Source organism: Vicugna pacos, chromosome 11 (genome assembly GCF_048564905.1).
Source record: "Vicugna pacos chromosome 11, VicPac4, whole genome shotgun sequence".
In the NCBI taxonomy this organism is placed as follows: domain Eukaryota; kingdom Metazoa; phylum Chordata; class Mammalia; order Artiodactyla; family Camelidae; genus Vicugna; species Vicugna pacos.
The window spans coordinates 31,657,819-31,677,408 of NC_132997.1; the positions used below are offsets into that span (position 1 = coordinate 31,657,819).

The following is a 19,590-nucleotide window of genomic DNA, read 5'->3' on the forward strand; positions in this document are numbered from 1 at the left end:
GTATAGTAATACTAGATAAAGAGGGAAAGATTAGAAAACTAGTCAGTCTTTTATTTTAGTTATCCAGATGTGACCTTGAATTCCTCACACTTCATTTAAGAAACTAGAATAATTCAAGTAACTCTGGATTTGCATGCATACAATATTAAAAGATACTAGTAACAGATAATATTGTTAATTAATCACTCTACCACGTGGTCAGTTGCCACAAAGGCACACCATGATTCCTGCTCATATGCAGTAAATATTGGGGCCTCCTGTACTTCAACACAAGTACTGCCCTACTCAGTGGGCTTCCTCTTTGCAGACACATTTTTAAAAAGTCTTTGTTCCTTCTCATTCTGTCCTGAGAACTATACTCTCTCTTTCCTCAAAACCAAGTAAGCACCCCAGAAATGCAGAAAAGGAAGTGGTCTGAATGTAGACCCCATGCCTATAATCCTGGCATGAAACCAGTGAATTCCATATACTTAATGTCATCAATGATTCCCTATTCAAAATAACTGTTTACCTCCATTTAAGGCAATTTTCTCATGTATTTAAAAAAATTAGGGCTAAAGAACACCCTAGAAACCCGTGAGATACTGGGACGGATATGTGTGTTGGATAATTAGCATTGAGTGATGATGTCTATTTTTCTAGGTTGGCTTAAAACTACTGTTCAAGTAGTTCCTTCTTAGAATGTTTAAGTGTATTTTGTTACCGAACTTTTTTCTCCTTATTTCCTCCCACAAAATAAGTGAAAATTTTCAGAGGAAACAAAGTTCTCTTTTCTGCCTGTTCCCAAAACACTTAGCACAAAGGATCTTACATGGCAGCCTCTCAACATCTCTGCAGGATGAATGGTCTCCTTGCAACCTCATAGGCTTTAAATAAACATCTCCTGAATTGCATCGCAACTCTGCAGGGTCCCCGAGTCTATGGAAACCAGTTTATCTCTGCCCTCCTTCCTGGGCTGGGATCTTGGCAGTGTAAACTGAAATATGTCTTTATTATGAAAATCACAATAAACACTTGATTCCAGTCTTACTGGCAGTATTCAGGGAGAAAATGCCCAGTTGTGAGGACTCTCCCTGGAGTCCAGTCTTCACTGAGCCAATTTCTATTATTTCAACACAATTTCATGGCTTTAAGTATTTTTATTTATGTTCTATAATATGAATAAAAATAATTCCAAGAAGATGGTTTTTCTCCATCTTCTACTCCAAGCCTTGTGGAATTTTTCACTCCATTGCCTGAACTTGGAAGGCTTGGTCTGTCTTTATCAGGGATAATAAATCATTTAAGAAAAAATGAATTTTATTAAAAATATTTTTAAAAACTTTAGTCTTTTAAATAGATAACATTATAAATCATTTTATTATACAAATAAATGAATATATGGGTTTTTCTGTGTGCATCACAGGTAAAGACATACACAAAAGGGGATGAACATGACTAAGCTCTTCAAGGGTAAGGAGCCATCAGTCAATCAAGAGATCACCTCTAAGCGAGGGTGTGAGAGAAGAGGGTAAATAAAGACCACTGCTATCCGCCCCTGGATCAGCCTGCCTCCTGTTCTTGGAGGTGTATTTTCCCTTTGCTAATAAAACTTTCAAAATCTTTTGCTAAAACAAATATTTAATAAGACATGTAATAAATAAATGAATGAATATATTTAATAATTGAATATGTTAGAAGATATTAACTGTAACAGAGGTTTTTTCTAGTTCATTGTGGAGTTTGGTTATTATAATAATGAAGAAAAGTGCACCGGTCCTTACATGCATCAATCTATTCTGTTGTAACAGAAGCCAGAGTTCAGTGTATGTGTATTTCCATCTCTCCTAAGAAATAACTTTTTTCTCTCTCTACAAAGCATTCAAGCTCAAGCAGATCCCAAACTTAAGAACTACAAGCCAGACCACAAAGAAAACTAAGAATTCTCAAGCTCTCCATATACTTCTCCTCAATAGAACAGTTACTGGATACAGGTAAACAATATGCTACTTTTGCAACAGAACTAATGACCTCATAGTGAGGAGGCCTTAATTATTACAAATGTATAAAATGAGACGACTTTGGAGTTAGAATACCTCTTGGCCCTCTTCTAGTCTAAGCTCCTCATTTCAGCAGACGGGGCAATATCGCTGAGCTAGAAAGACTCAGTTCGTGCGTTCAGCCAGGGTAACGAGTGGCAGGCAGCACAGCAGGAGTACAGGGCAGAGCAGCAGCCTGTGCTGCAGAAATGGACGCTTTGGTGGCTTTCTTTGGGAGGAGAAAGAGGCTTCAGGAAGATAACATATGTCTAATGCTTCCAGGAGTGACGGTGGGTGGTGATGGGGAGGCGGTGGTTTAGAACCAGAGGGAAAACACAGGACAAGCTACAGGGACAGGAAAACAGACAGAGATGGATGCAGTGAAAGAACAGAAGAGCCTTCTTGCTGGGTGTCTGCGGGTGACTGGAAAAGGTTTCTCCTCTTGTTAGGGGGTTCCCTGTTTGTCCAACAATGTGAAGAAAAGAAGGGATTTAAGTTGAGTTTAAATTAAAATTAAGTGAAAATTCAATTCCCTTTTAAGGTTAGAATTTCTCCACTTTCAACAAAAGTCAAAGAGTTGTGTGGGTTTTTTTTTTTTTTGAGGAACTAAATCTAGCTCTCTTTCAAAATCTCAGGCTTACATACAATGACATCAGGCTTTTCTTGAAGGCATTTCCTGCCTGGTGTGTGTGTACTCGGGGTATCAAAAGTTTTGACTGAAATTTTAAGTTGTGACCCATCTGATAAATGGACAGGGGGTTTTGTGCTCCAGAGGTAGCTTGGAATGTCCAGCTGGGGGCAAAAGTGCTGAGATCCAGCAACCCCACTGCTCACCCATACCCATAAAGAAACACGTGCCACTTGCTGAATTGTGTGTGGTGGCAGAGAGGAGAGGCTAGATCCCAGGAAATGGTGCTGGGTGAGAAAAAAATAAGAGAATCAGAAGGAGCTGAATAGAAGTGACTAGCAAACATAGTAAACAATCATGGTTACTAAGGGGGAAGGGGGTGGGAAGGGATAAATTTGGGAGTAAACAGATAAAAAACAAATTCCTTCTGTATAGCACAGAGAACATATTTAATATCTTGTAGTAATCCCGAATGGAAGATAATCTGAAAATGAATATATGTATGTGTATGCATGACTGGGGCACGACGCTGTACAGCAGAAATTGACACATTGTAACTGACTGTACTTCAATTAAAAAAAAAAAGCGAGCAATGAACCCCGAGAGTTCAGAATTAATTAAAGCTGAGACTTCCCTCATTTTCTTCCTTAAAAAAAGAGAGACCTACAGTCAAATCTGCATAAATCAAAAACATACACAATCTCTACATCTTTTACAAATTCAGTGGTACCTATTAAACGTATTGAGCATTTACTTCTGTCTGGAGGGTTTCAGAGACATGAATAAATGAAAACTTAATGAACAAATAAAAACATATTTCTAAAGCCGGAAGTCCATCTTGCATGAGTGAATGATGATTATCTGCAGTGAACTGAGGAATACGATTTATTCCCACTTCTGTATCTGACGCCAAAAGAAAGAACAGAAGGGAGAAAGAGAACAAGGAAAGAGGCACAATGGGAAACAAAAGGAAGGAAGAACGGTTTGTGGCAACACATTGGTGGCTTCTCTGCAGAACAAGATGAGCTGAAAGACTCCAAACATGCCCTGTGGAATTCTGCAGTTTACTGAACAGTTAATAAGGCCATAAATATTCGCTGCCTCTGCTCCCTTGCTCCGTCTGCCGTCTGCTTCAAGCGAAATAAACCGCAAATAATCCTCTTTCAGGCATTACTGAGAGGGAGAGGGAAGGCTATCAGGGAGACAGCCGAGTCTAAGGTCGAGCCTTTCCTTTAGGAGAAATGGGTTTGTCGCTCACTGACACACTCACGTTCTAGGCATGTGGCTGCGTTTTCCAATTCACGCAACCTGTTTAACACTCATCACCTATCACATTTAAAGAGCATCTTAAAGAACAAGTTCATGCTGTTTAGCACAGGGAACATACTGATATCTTATAGTAGCTTACAGTGGAAAAGAATATGAAAACGAATATATGCATGATCATATATGACTGAAGCATTGTGCTGTACACCAGAAATTGACACAACATTGTAAACTGACTAGACTTCAATAAAAAAAAAGAGCTTCTGAACCCTACTAGGTGACATGCCTCTGTTCAGCTCAAGATGAAAATAATGGAAAAACAGACCTCAGCTCATTTAGAAAATGTAAGACACAAAACTACATACTGGTACCCTCCAACCATACAAAACAGAAAAACAGCTGAAGAAATTATTTGGAAAATTCAACTAGAAAATGGGACAGAGGGTGTCGTGCCCTGTCCTTGTCTCCCTTCGGGGCAAAGATGCTGGCTTCCTTGTGGCCAGGGGATTATTGACATCACACTGGGCACTTTATTCCAGCTTTACTGACAGTATTCAGGGACAAAATACCCAGTACCCAAATGGCTAACACCCAGGTAGCAACAGTCTCCCAGCCGAGTCCGCCCTGGGCCTTGCTTGCCTGGAGGGGCCCCTCCCTGGGTCAGCCAGCATCCCGCTGCCTGGTGCAGGTAGGCCAGGTCCCCAGCCTCAGGGATGATCAACTCTGGGAGGCCTTCCCAGTTCCGGGTGGGCTCGCCCTGGGCCCTGAGGAGGCCTTCGGTGAGCCCTGCCTCTCAGTCCAGTGTTCCCCTCTGCCCAACATCCCCCTCCTGGGTGGATGTCCTGAATACCAGCCGCGTTACAACTCCAACCCCTGACTCTTCATCAACCGTTTCCCTGGGGGAACCTGAACTGAGACAATAAGAAGAGGGGTTCCCAGTGAAGGCAAACATACACTTGAGATGACATGACGTCCTTTAACTGCTACGCCGACTTCAGTCTGTCAAATGATAACAACCACAATCACAAATATACTGCTAAGAACAGAACGCCTGCTTTGTGCCAGACACCATGTTAAAGGGAACTACAGAGACTCACAGGATGTGGTCCTCGGCCTGGAGGATCTTGGAATGAGTGAAATTTCTTGACAATTATTTAACCTGAAATACTCTTTTATCCTTCTTTCTTATGGGTGAGTTGTATTCCATTACATATAAGTATATATATGCTGCATCTTCATTATCTATTCAACTACTGATGTGCACTTAGGATGCTTCCTTATCTTGGCAATTATAAATAATGTTGCTGCTAATAGCAAGGTGTATGTATCTTTTTGAATTAATTCTTATTTTGTGGTTGGCTTTATTCCTTTGATAACTATGTAAGTTTAAAAAGCTAAAGCTCTAAATGTTCTTAGAAACAATGAGCAGTACATATATATAAATTAAAAAAAATACGTGCAGTGAAAAAAAATAGCAATCAAGCCATGAAAGACATGGAAGAAACTTAAAAGACGTATTACTAAATGAAAAAGGCGAGTCTGAAAAGGCTACAAACTACGATTCCAACCAAATGACATTCTGGAAAAGGCACAGCTACAGAAACAATAAAAAGATTGTGGTTTCCAGGGATTTGGGGAGAGGGAGGGAGGGAGGGATGAATAGATGGAGCACAAGGGATTTTTAGGGTGGTTAGATTATTCCGTATTATATTATAGGGTGGCTACATGTCAATATGCATTTGTCAAAGACCATAGAATGTACAACATCAAGAGTGAGCCCTCATGTAAACTATGGACTTTGGTTGATAATAATGTGCCCATATGGGTTCGTCACTTGTACCAAATACACCACACCGATGAGGGATGTTGAGGGTAGGGGAGTATGTGTGTGTGGGTGGGGTGGGCTATGTGCAAACTCTGTATTTTCTGCTCAACTCTGCTGTAAACCTGAAACTGCTCTAGAAAAATAAAGTCTATTAAAAAATACCCTTTTATCTATGTGTGTATCACTTTTGACATGATTGTCCTTTAGTCGCCGGAATGTTGAGGCAGTCAATCCCTGGAATATACTAGTAGGGTTACGGCCATCTTTTAAAGACTGGAATAAGTGGATACAATAATGTAAAAATGTGTATTTATATCAACTGAAGTAGATAATCTAGCACTTGTTTATTCTTGCCAGCCATGAAGTACTTCCAAATTACTTTTTATTCATTAAATCCCTGCCCGTTTAGGTTGCTAGGACACCGGCAAAGTCGGCCAGGGAGCGAACTATGTGTCTGGGATGAATAATTCAGGAGTGATCAAGGCTGGAATATTTGTATCGGGTTCTCATCTTAAAATTTTGCAGTCTGAATGTACTGTTTTCCAGAAAAAGAGTTCCACTTACTTTCTTAAGACTTCTCAGGAGGATTTGTTAATGAAAAGTACGTCTCTAGGAGATAGAGTCAGAAGACCTTAAGGAATTTATAATCCGGTTGAAGAAAAAAAAAGATATTACCTAGAAAATCTGGAATACAGTTAGAAAACATTACAGGATAATTGATACTACAGTTTTTTGTTGAAACACTCACTTTTTTCAAAGATACATAATGCCAAAAAAACAGAACGAAGTCAGGTCGTCAACAGAATTGATATATTGACTGAAATAAAATGCACAGCTTAAAAGTCAAGTTATGTTGTATTGGGTGGACTTCCTTAGGACTGGAGCCGGGGGCAGAGCATCTCGGTTCACTCTAAGGGCTGTTTCAAAGTGGCAAGGTAGAAGCCAGGATATATACAACAAAGACCAGGTAGTCGGAACATCCAAAAATTACTGTTAATTAAAAAATATTTCAAGATAATATTTCAGATATTTCAAGTTAAGGAATTTAGTGCTTTTCTATGTGTGGGAAGGTGCAAGGTCTGGGCTCACTGAAAGCATTCCTTCAATGTGCACCTAGCTCTCTAGGACCAGTGTTCTGTTCTTTCCCATCCTGAGTCCCCTCAGGGGGCACCGCTGGGAGGTGGGGCGCTGCAGAGGCCGGACCACCTGCTTGTGTCCATCCTGCGTTTCCCCGCTGGCTGTCGGGGCGGTGGCAGCAGCTAATGGCTTGATGGCTGCAGCAGCCTTTGTTACTCGTGTGGCTGCAGTATTTTTCATCACATATCTATTGATCTCTCTCTCTTTCCGTCTATCATCTGTCTATATGAAATTAAGCCCCAGTGAAATTAAGCAATGCTCATTTCCAAAAGAACTAGCCTTGGGAGTCAGATCAGGACCCCCAGGACCCCGGGTCTGAGGCTCAGAGCCACCATGAACCTGTCCTTGGGCGCACTTTCACCATCAGCCCCACGTCCAAGCCTCTCTTTGGTCCCACTGCTTCACAGCGGGAGCAGAAGGATAGGCTGTGACGGACGCGACCGGGTGATGCTCTCGGCTCAGCTCCAGGTGACCTGCAGGAGCTTGTTTATTAGCAGGGCCCACGCCGGAGGCTGGGAGTTGAGGAGCAGCAGTGCAAACTTGGGAATCAAAATGGCAGAAGGGCTCACTGGAAAGAATTCTGTTCAGAATCCCTCTGGGGTCTCGCCCGGCCAGGCTACTTCCCTCTGGGTCTGTTTCCTCACCAGGACACAAGGGGCTTGGGAATGACCTGCACAAACCCTTCTGACTTCAACATTCTCTCCTCCTATGGTGCTTCTGCCGGGAGTGCAACACGAGACGTGTGTTCTTGTCGTGGTGAAAAGGAAACTCCCAACGCTTAAGCCTCAGAATGGCACTTCCTGAGTACTGCTTTCCACGTGAGGTGCTGTATTCCTGGGGGACTCCATGCACAGCATGTGACTTGTTCCCTTTTTTTCCTGCAAGTTCACCTTGCTGAAATCGAAGGCTGCAGTAGCTTCAGCTGCCTGTCTTGTGAAAGCAATAAAAGCAACTGGGATGATGGCAGAATTTAAAAATGCTGACTATACTCAGCATTTGGGTCCACACCTCTTCTGAACCTTAATATCTTATATCAGGTACTAGAGGTCAGGATGACAGAACAGGATGTTTTCAGGAAGGTGATCAGGGAAAACTGCAGTGCATTTACACAATATGGCTTTTAGTGTCTTGGCAGGATTGTGATTATAATGTATCATTTCCAGTCAGCCCTGAGCCCAGATATCGCCATCACCCAAGCAGGTTAAATCTGTGGGCTATTGAGTGTGACATACATTACACTAAAAGCTTCGAGGAATGTTAATTTCTTCAGTGTAATTTCTAAGAGACAGCTCGGACATTGACTTGACAGGAAAGATGGCAAAATTCAGTCAAGCAGGAAACAAGGATGTATGTTTTAAAATGCAGAGGAAAGACAGATCAATTATCTCTTCGTAATTCCTCACGGTTCTGCACTGAGTGCCACTCAGGATTCTGGCGTTAGTTCCGATGGTATGGAGGGGGCACAATCTATCCTTGTAATTGATGCCTTTGCTGCATTTCTGTTCCCATCTAGATTTTGTGTGTAGACCTGCTCAATAGGGCAGACCGTTAAGGCCAACATGACATTGTAATTAATTGTTGTGTATTGGTGGAAACCTGAACAGAGAATGCATGTATTTGGAGCTTTCAAAAGGTGTGATTTCCGTCTAAAGATGGGACAGGACAATGGTCTGATCAGAATGGTTTTTGGTCCCTGGTGCAAAACAGCACTTTGAAGAAGAGCAGGAAAGGGATCCTTGCTGGACTTGTCCTGGAAGGATTTGGGGCAAAGCCAATTATTTCCTTCAATAAGCACAGTGTTGGTAAGAGGTCTTTTTGGTAAGGGGTTAATTTTGCTAAATGTGAGTTCTTTCTTTTCCTGGGAGACAGACGGATAGTAGTGATGGTTGCACAACAATGTGAATGTACTTAATGCCACGGACACATACACTTAAAAATGTTAAAATGTAAAAGTTTACATTATGTATACTTTACCAGAACAAAAGTATTTTTCTCTTTCTGCTATACCTTTTCCCAAGCAGCAAAATAATGCAACTATGTATGAAATCTGAGTTAAGTTAAATGGATTTGAAGCACAAGAGATAAACATTTTTATTTATTCATCTTATGTATTTAAGCTTACAATTACAAAAACACAATTTTATGCATCTCACTTTTTTAAAATTGGGGATTAATGTCTCTTTCAATGTTTGGTTTCATGTTATTAGAAAGATTAAAACTCCAACGAATTTTTTCTTTTTGCAGAGGAACCTAAAATGGCCCATTTTGTTTCTTGCAAAGGAAAACCATTGAGAAACACCTTCCTACTTCTCACTCCAGAAGAGCAAGTGCATGCTCTGGGGGTGGGAAAAATAGTGGAGGTTAAAACGCTGCTATGTCCATGAACTTCACGTATGAAATCAGGTGACTACTGTTCAAGTAATAGGTTAAACTGATGAGGATTCTGGAGAATTACAAGAAGACCAAGGTTGTATATGGATTGGAATATGTTGTTGCTATTTTAAAATTACCATAACATGTTAGTGCTTATAGGCATTGATTGGTGTAATGTTTTTTACTTGCTGAGAGAAAAGTACTAAAATTGAGTTGCTGATATTAAGATTGCATTTCTCTTATGTGTTGTGTTGGTGGGCATCTTTGAGTCCCTGGCAACCCAGAGAAGAAATGCTTCCAACAGCACCAGGAAGAGAGAACAGATTTTCTCCTATCCCCTATAGTCAACTGTCCTCACTCAGAGTCAAATTGCTTTCCCAATGAGATTCCTGGTCTTTTATTTTTGAGGTTGGAGCAGAAATCTGCTTTGTCCAGTCAGTGCACTCTCTTCATCTGGAAACCTGTCTTCTCTGAGAAACATCCTCTCTCTCCAGTTTATTGAAGGTCGCCATGTCCTTCCAAGCCTTAATTCCCTCAGCACAGTGAATTGGCCCAGAGTGGATTTTACCTACAGCTCATTGGTTCATGGTAGGCAAGGGAACCTGGCATCTTTCTGTGGGATTAGGAGAGAGAGTCAGTCTTCTCAGAAGGTGGGATCTCTGGGCATGGTGGAAGTGGAAAACTTGTTATGTTTGTGACCCTGTCTTTCTTCTTTGCAGAGGGAGAGAACAAAGCCCAGAAGCCAAGAAGAGCCAAGACAATAAATGAAGATACAAAAAGTGTCCTGGTGGCCTGTGAGCCCCAAGATCCAGCCACGTGAGTCATCATCTATCCACCTCCTCATTTAGTGGCTAAAGCATTCCTCTGATTATAGGAGACAGCCCAATTTCCTTCCATTTCATTCCGTTTTTGCTTAAGCTGCATTTTAGCTGACTTGTTTCTGGTACTTGCAATTAGAAGTCTTGATTAATTTGGAGGTGAAGCCTCCTCAGATAGGTAAGTGAATTTTCCTCCCTTTGGTACCATGATTGGCCGTCCCTGGAAAGTCCTAACATTCCTAATTGATACGTCCTTTGGCCAGATATCCAAACTCATGGTGTGGTCCCTCATACTGGAGACAGTCCTTTCAGTCTTGTGGGAAGAATAGTGGAGGTAGGGGGGTGTGGGAGGTGAGGTTCCATTTCTGTTGGTTTGGTTTCTAAGAATGGTGAGAATTAAGTTTTGGAAAACCCATTCCTAAGGTAGGCAGCAAAGTCATTTAATATTTTCACACAATCACTCAAGTTTTGTTATATACTAGCAACTGGGGGGGGTGTCAAGATTTATACATCAAGGTAAAGAGATTTTTGATAGCCCCCAAATGTTGAAAATGTTTTTGAACAGCTGATAGGTAACTAATGCCTCTGTATTTCTCAACCCCTGTAGCTTTAAGATGAATGCTCTTACAATGAATGGTGTTTTTCACCCCAGAAAGAAACGACCTCTTTTCCCTTGAAAAAAAAAATATTTTGAGGATATTTTTCAGTCTGTACATAGGAAGTGAGATGCTGTAATGTCTGTTGTATGCCTTCAAAGTCTGGCCATAAAGGACTGAACAATACAGGACCCGTAAGAGAAGAATCTACAGATGGTGAATCTCTGGGCTCTGATTCTCAGAAAGCCCCACCTTAGAGCTCTTTTTCTGTGAACTTTTTGCTTTCTCTCAAAACCATTTAGAGCTTTTGAGAATGGCATTTCTTAGCTCTTTGATATCCCAATGAAATACTTAACTGGAACAGATTGGGAAACAGGTCAAAACCACAATAAAGGAGAAACCCAACTTTTACTGACAGTACATGGGGATGAGGACTTCTCAATGTGCACACTGGTGATGCAATTATCTTTCCTTGACATCTGCTCTGCTGGGTGACATGACCCTTAGGGTCAGACTGGGGCCAGCCCTGTCACCATGCAGGGTGCTGAGACGAGGCCCAAGGACATCTGGGGTAGGACATGTACCAGCAGGATGCTTTCTGTTGGAGAGTGACTGATAAACTGGATCGGATCTTCTTTCCTTGGGACTCGAGAAAATGCAGTTAAGAAGAGCGCGGAGAAGCAGGCCTGCCAGGAGGGGATGCCGAGGCCGGTGACGTGGTGTAACAGAGGAGAACAAATCTGACTCCATACTGCATCTGTTCCTTTGTCTTTAACCACTGTGCCCTGTTTTCTAGGCTTAGTCTTGCTCGCTCTACACTCACATAAAGATAACAAGTTGCAGCATAGAGAATAACATTTGTTTGGTTGGAGGTTTTGCAGGAGCACCATGGCCTGGCCCGTGGACAGCTCCAAGAACAAAGAATTCCTGCACCAAGAAGTTTGCAACAACCAACCACACTCCCTCCCCTCTTTTTTGTTTTGTTTTGTTTTGTTTGTATAAAAGGAGCCTGTATTCTGACTTGAGCAGGATGGTTCTCCAAGACATTAGTCGACTGGCTTTCCGAACAAAGTCGCTATTCCCTGCCCTAACGCCTCCTCTCCTGGTTTACTGGCCTGGCCTGCGGCGGGCAGAGCGAGTCTGGACTCGGTGACAGTGGGGTGGCGGGGGCTCCCCTGTTGCTCCCTCCTGAACGTTCTCCTGCTCTGCGCGCACGACCCCAGGCGGCCGACCGCGGACGGGGAGTAGCCCTCCCGCCCCGCCGCGGCCCCGGCGTGGGAAGCCCGCGCCCCTCTGTGGTGTCCGGTGTCCTGGGCAAACGTGTCCCTTAGACCCTGGGAGGGACTGGCCGACAAAACAAACTAGCAGGCCTACAGCCGACCGGCTGGCGCACGCATTGAGGGGGATCGGCGAGGTCGCATGCGCTCATGGGAAGTGAGGCCGACGGGGAGGCGCGCGGCCTCCCCCTCCGCACCCCCGCTCCACCCCAAACCAGCCCCAGCCCCGCTCCTCCACCCACGCCGGATGCCTACCTGCAGAGCCCGGCCTGGCAGGTCCGCTCCCGCCCAGCCAGAGCCTCAGAGGCTGCCGCGGAGACGAGGGGCAGACGGCGCGGAGGGAAGGCGCGGCGGGAGAGGAGGCCGCAGGGCCCGGCCAGGAAGCCAGTCAGGCCGAGGGGCAGGCGCCCAGGAGCCGGGGACCTCCAAGGAGGCGGGAGGCCAGGGGGACGAGGAGGAGGCCTCCAGCCCCACCCGCGCCGCAGCCGGAGAGCCCGGTCCCTCGTCTGCCCTGGACGTGCGGCCGCCGCCTGCGCGGGAAAACGGGGCCGCGTAGGGCGGCGCGGGAGCCGTTCCCGCCACGTGGCCGGAAGCCCCCTCAGGAGCCGGACCGGAAGTCGGGGAAGCGAGGCGGTGCGCGCCGAGGGGCAGGCGGCGGCGAGGGGAGGCGCGGGGAGCGGGCTGCTCCTCAGGAGCGTGGGGTCCTCGAGGGTGGCCGGCCCTCAGGCGCAGCGCAGGAAGGCATGAGGCGGAAGCTGAAGGGACCGTGACCCCGCTGACCCGCGGGAGCCCCCCGGCAGCCGCGGGAGCCCGGAGGCCGAGGGCGCGCGGAACGGGCGGGATTCTGTGTTGTCCCTGCCGCCGCCGACAGAGCTGCCCGAACTCCGCCCGTGACGCGGGGCCTGGATCCTTCCGGGGTGTCCCCTTCCCGTGTTAGTCGGCCAGGCGCCCCGCTCGGTCCCCGCGCGGAGCTGGGGCAGGCAGAGCCCTTCAGGGAACCGCCCTGGGGCTCCTTCCCCTCGGCTCCCGGGGAGGCCCGGCCCCCGGGTGACAGAACCGGGACCGCGCCCCGGCGACTGCGGTCTCGGAGGAATCGGGGCTCTGCCGCCTGCGGGGGTGCGGCAGGCCGCCGGGAGGTCGCGAGAGGCCTGCCCTCGCAAGGGCCGCCGCAGCACGGCGGGGACCGGTCAGCACTGCTTTTTATTGTTCAACTTTACAGAAGACAAACAGCTCTGTGCAGTGAGTACAAAAACGCCGTTGTGGGACGACCATGCTTCCGACCGCAGTTCCAGGCAGAGCGCGGCCCACGTGTTGTCAGACCCGGCGTGGCGGCGGCGCGGCGAGAAGGCCTGCAGGACGGGCTGGGGCCTGCCGGGGGCCTGGAGCCGTGGGTGACCCGCGCTCCATGCCAGGCCCTCGTCTAAACAAACAGGCTTAGTGCTGATAATGCCGTCGGAGGAGGAGGGTGCTCTTACCGTCCTGATTTCGCAGGTGAGAAAACTGACCACAGAGAGGTTCCGTGATTTGCACAGAGTCACACAGCTGGCCAGGGGGAGGGCTGCGCCATGAACCCAGGCAGCCTGGCTCCAGGGCGTCTGCCCTTCAGGGCTGCGCTCTGTCACCTTTATGTTTCTGTAGCTCTTTGACTTTCTTAAATGACTTGATAATCTGTATTATAAACCACAGATTTTTAATCTTGGTTCTTAAGCAAACTTTGCTGGTTGCATTTAGCAGAAGATGGAGTCGAGGGTGTTTTTCTGGTCACCTTAACACAGTTTTGGTGTGAATGAAGTGTGATTGTAGATATGTAAAAAAACGCCAAATAAACACGAGACACTGTTGCAGGGTGTGTGTCAAAACTGTCCTCTGAACCAGAGCTTGCCTGCAAGAGCAGCCTGGCAGCAGGTGGCCGCGGAAGCCACTTAAGAGGCAGCCTTTTCTGAAGTAATGTGCCAACCAAGAACAACTGCTCAGCCAAAGAAAAAGAATCTTTCAAATTTCTAAAATGCTCAAGCATTGAGGATTGTTAGATTATAGATTTGGATATTGATAGGTGAAAGGAATATTGAAGATTAAATAGAACAGAAAATGGCCAACATGACCTCCCAGACTGGGTCAAGTTCATCACTCCTCACTTAGCACCTTTCAGTCACCCTAATTAAAGCACTTAACACATTTTACTGAAAATGCTCCTGAGCTGAGTGTCTCCACCTTGGAGGAGGAAGTTAACTGGAGTTAACTTAGATCTACTGGAGTTTTAGTGCTTCTTGCTTCTCTGATGTAATGGTCTAAGAATTGTGATTTCTAAGGTTTACAAAACAGGGGCTAAGCATTTAGTAAACGTGGATGTACGTTATTAATTATATGACTTTTCTGGGAAGGGTTATCTATACTTTTCTTAAGTATGAGTGGAGATTTTATTTCAGCAACGTGAAGAAATATTCATGACTTCTCTCTGTTGATATTGTAAAGATACCTCAGGATTTTAATGAACTGTTATTGTCGTATACTTAAACAGCAGGTGGCATAACTAGATTAACGGGATTAGATTAAGCCCAGGTTAGATTAACTGGAGGAAGACCATGCACACAGTGATTGCAATTAAGTTCATCCTGCTGGAAAGGATGGAGTTGGTTTTAAAAAAAAAAAAGGAGAGGGGAAAAGAGTTAGATTTCTTGCACACCTGGATTTGTGAATGAGATTTGTGTCCACTGCATGTGGGGAATAATGTGGGATTTCTAAAAATGAATATTCAGTATCTTGGAATAACCTTTTATGAAATTGAATATATATACATATATATATATATTCATTGTAACTGATTATACTTCAATTAAAATTTTTTAAATTAAAAAAATAAAAATATCCATTTTGTGGCATTATCTGAACCACAGATAAACACAGTCCAGTACTAGAGGTGGTTCCAAGTCACTTAGGAGTACCACTGTCACCTGGACCCTGTGGGAGATGCTGTGTGACAGAGAGGGGACTTTGAAGACTCAGTGCCAATCTGTGCTCTGTTCTCGGCTGCAGAAAAGGGATGCCGTCTGGTCGTCCCATTCTGATTTATTCTGCTTTCACCTGAACGAGCCAGGGGAAGGTGAGGAGCTTGTTTGCTCCTTGAGAAATGCTCTGCCTTCTTTGTTCCATGAGCCCTAACACTGTCGGAGGCTCTTCTCTTCGTTCCTCCGTTCTGGGGAAATGGGCGCCACCCAGAAGGAGACTGTGTCCTTCCTGGTATCCATTTCCCCTTATTCCTTTTTAACAGAAGACTGATATATTTGGGAAAACAGTTTATCCAGCTATAACACTGTGTGTCTTGGCTCTCCCGCTCTCCGCACCCCCTACGCAGGGGTGGTCAAGGAGATGTAAGAAGATGTCCTTGGGTGGGGCTGGTGAGGAGGGATGTCAAGGCAATTGACTTACCCGGGAGGTTTTCCTCTTCTTACCTGGAATACAGAGGTGATGCCTGGAACGCCAGCAGTCCTCCTGTGACGATGGGGCAAACTTGAGTGGAAGCCAAGGGCGATGGGTGGCAGAACAGACAAATGGAAGTAGCCATGGCTCGGATGGCCTGGTAGAGCTGCCCTAACCACTCTTTTTTACTCAAAAGAGGAAGCTCGTATCTGTTGAGTCGCTTATCCTGGTCTCCATTTCTTGCCAGAGAACAGAGGTCCTTTTCTTCTACATCAGAGCTAGGCTGAGGTAGACTGACTGAAATTAAGAAGTAGCACTTGGAAATTAATCACATAATTAATGAGAGAATTTCTCTGCTGGACATGAGACGTCCCCAAGGTCTAATGGCAATGCTTTTACTCCCTCTCTGTTACCAAGATGCTGGGATCTGTCAGTACACAGCCACCCTCCTCTTTCTGTGCCCTCTTCCTTCTCTGTCTGGTCCCCAGGAGTGAAAATAGACCGAAAAATACCTTAAAGTACAATTAATTTTTCTGTAGAAATCTATCCAAACCCTTCTTGGGTCATTTACATAATTTTGCATCATTAATCAGAATACTTATGTTCAAGTCGGAATATTTGCATTTGGATTAATTCATAAGTGCTTGGGATTCCCCCATGGACAGTGATTAAACACTGGCCTGACTTCTTAATGATCAGGATGGCTCTGCCAAGGGGGCCTTCCCAGAACCAAGAGAGCCTACAGGTAATCCAGGAAAATCTAATTCTCATCCTTATGCTCTTGGAAGCAAAGGTTGGCAGTTTAAAAATAAACATTTCATTTCCTTCTTTCTGGTCAGGCTTCAGAAATAACAAAGCAGAGTCTCAGAGCCCCCATCAACACAAATATCTCTGGTGTCAAGGAGATCCTGAGACATTATTATTTTTAATACATTCACTGGGAAAAAATTGAAAATGGGAATAAGTGTGTGCATTGAGCAAATAATACTGATTCAAAATGAGAACACATCCCTGTAATAATTTTTGTGAGGAGTTCAGTTATACTCCTTTAAATGAGAAAGAAGTTCCTTAATATGTATCTGTGGGTAGATACTCCTATCCCTTCTTTTTATAAAAAATATTTTTGTTGAAGTCTAGTCAGTTTACAATGCTGTGTCAATTTCTGGTGTACAGCACAATGCTTCAGTCATATAGGAACATACATATATTATTCCTTCTTTAGGCACAAAAACTCAACTACAAATTCCTCTCCCCCAGGTTTTTTTTTTAATGAACTCTCTTTATACTTTTCCTTCATAAAGTGTAATCTCTTTGTAAAGAAGTTTTACACTGAATCCAACCAAGTTCTAAGGAGTAAAGAAGAGGAAACTGTCAACATTAACAAGGCTAAAGGTGCACATTGTTTTATATACCAAATAAATTCAAAACTGTCCACATTGAATGTGGTTCACCACTGAATTCTGCATCACACTGAAACAATAAATGTAAAATCTCTTAATGACAAGTAGTGAGTGGGAAAGAACTGTAAGTTCTCTCTAGTTTGCACTGAATACAGAAGTGTAGTTGACAAGAAACAATAATACTGGCAAAAATTACCTATTAGACAAGTTTCCTCTTTTTTCCCCTCAATTTTCAAACTTAAGATGCTATTAAAACTGAATTCCAAAATAATGATAACTTTTAAATGTCTCTAAAGGCAAGAAGGTTACTTCAAACTTGGCCAAAACTATTATGAGAGAGGAGAGAAAATTCATGTTCAGTTTGTTTCTTTTGGATGCCAGGCCTTTTATCTTAGTTATTCCACTTAATTTTTGCAATAATTCTGTAAAGGAGACATTCTGATCACTGTCATACACATGAGGAAACTGAACATCCATTAGAGACATTTACCAAGTTCACAAAGCTGACAAGTGGAGGAGGTTGGTATTAAAACTATGATTTCTCAGGCTCTGTTGCCCTATGTGGTGGTCAGGTGTTTCCTTTCCTGAAAGGAGTGTTCAAGGGTAAGATCAAATACATTTACAAGGTGCCCTTGTTGGTTGCAAACTGGTACCCATACCGGCCTTAACTGGGTTTAGCCATGTATTCAGTCCAGATGGTTTAAGCAACCCCTTAGCCTGTCAAGGCTGCATCCTTGAATCAGCTGCAGCTATGGATCATGGGCAGAACTTACATTCCCAGCATTGGGGTGGAGAGCAAGGAGCCGTTGATTGCTGGGGTCCAGCTAGTGGGTCAGATGGTGCTTACATCCTCTCAAAGACCTCCTCCAATAGACATGAGTTCTGTGAGGCCAATACAGATGCGTAATCCAAGAAACTGGATTTAATTTCTTGCATTAACATGGATAAATTTAACACTTAAATAGACGAGAGTCAAGCAAATTGCTCGCCGTAATGTTGGCAAGCCCCATCCAATCAGTTGAAAGCCTGAATAGACCATAAAGGCTGACTCTTCCTCAGTAAGGGGGAGTTTCTCCTGCTGCACTGTTTTAGAGCTGGGTCACTGGTTTTTCCCTGCCTTCTGGCCTCAACTGAAACTTGAGCTCTTCCTGGGTCTCTCGGCCAGACTTTGGTCTTCAACTCCACCACTGACTCTTGGTCCTCATGCTTTTTGACTTGGACTGGAACATATCCCATTGGCTCTCCTGAGCCTCCATCTTACCCTGTAGCTTTTGGGACTTGTCACCTTCCTAATCACAGGAGCAAATTTCTTACAATAAATCATATATATGTGGTTATATGTGTGTGTATATATATGTGTGTGTGTGTATATATATATGTGTATATATATATATCTCCTATGGGTTCTTTTTCCCCTGAGAACCCTCATACACATGGGAACTGAGTTGGGAAAGTTTAACCAGTTTGACAGGGCCCCTTTTTTGGAGTTTGTGAACCATCATCTGCGTGCTTCCCTACCTCTGTAACTTGTGAGGAACTGCTGGCGTGCATCCGATAGCCGATGGAGAGAGGTCACTGTGCCTTGTCATGTTCTGGAAGCTGGAGCCCAACCTAGAACCAACTGCTTAGCTACTTAAGGGAAGGAAAGCCTCCCTTCCCTTAAACATTAGATTTATTCAAAATTACTCTCCTAGACACACCCAGGATAATATTTGACCAAATATCTGAGCGCCCCATAACCCGGTCAAATGAATACATAAAATTAACTGTCACATTATGCATGTAAATTTAGGAGGAGAAGAAATTATACTAGTCGGGGCACAAGGAGGTCAGGTGTTGAATTTCTCTCTACTGATTACCAGCCAGGAGGTTTAGCCACTTTATTTTCTAAGAGGACACTAAAAGCATGAGTTTAAAATGAGATTATGTATAAAGTGATTTACTAAGCTGTAAAACACTAAACAAACAAAAGATTCTAGTATTACAATCAGGATGGTAGCCTTTGGAAGCACCAACTTGAGAATGGACAGTTAGCAATTTTTAACCTTGCTTGTGACAGCAGCCTCCTTGCGCTGCAGAAGAAAGCCAGTCTCGCAGAGGACGTTAAACCACTTTCTCGGTGCCCCTCGGCATTCATGAGCATCCCTGAAGGGGGAACAGCAGAGAAGAGAGAGTGCTTTGTGTCTGTCTTGAGTGAGGAGCAGAGCAGGCAGAGAAGCTGGGAATAAGCAGGCATCACTCCAGCAAGATCTGGACAGAGTGGTTGTTTGATATTGCCTCATAGGAAATTTCTTGGCTTCCAGATCATTTTAAGAGGCAGAGAAAATAGAAATTCTGTTCACAGGAGGCAGCATGTGGCACTATTGGATTGTGGAAACGAGAAGTCCGGCCAGCAGTGCTTTGCTGGCCATGGAGTCTTTCTTGTAGTCTTTCATGCATCAGAAAAAGCAGAAGTTAAATGTGAACTTAATCACTTTTTCGTTTTTGTCAGGATGGATGTGTTTTGATATGTCTTGATTTTTTTAGGTCTAATCTGAAATCAGACCTAATTTCAGCAGACACATTCTCCTTTTGAAGGGAGATATTCTTTCAGGCTGCTTGTATCTAGGTAAAAATCACTCAGGTATAGGTTTTGGGTGGGGGAGTGATATAGCCCAGTGGTAGAGCGTGTGCTTAGCATGCGTGAGGTTCTGGGTTCCCCAGTACCTCCCCTTTAAAAAAAGCAAAATACATACATACAGGTTTTGAGAGTCAAACTGAGAGGTGTAGATGTTATTTATTAAGTGTAAATAATGCATTTCATTAGGTCTAAAAACTCAGGAGTTCTTTGGACTT

General features: G+C 44.2%; 1 long non-coding RNA gene across 2 annotated transcripts; it reads left to right on the plus strand.

Annotated features, from left to right (window-relative positions):
• Nucleotides 1-4,516: 4,516 nt before the first annotated feature.
• On the plus strand, nt 4,517-11,081 carry LOC140699734 (uncharacterized). 2 transcript variants are annotated; one of them, XR_012077983.1, is made up of 5 exons: nt 4,517-5,103; nt 9,119-9,277; nt 9,656-9,835; nt 9,967-10,243; nt 10,673-11,081. It is a non-coding gene; the product is annotated as an uncharacterized lncRNA (long non-coding RNA). The 2 variants fall into 2 exon arrangements; XR_012077984.1 differs by having other exon boundaries at nt 9,967-10,063.
• The last annotated feature ends 8,509 nt before the right edge of the window (nt 11,082-19,590 follow it).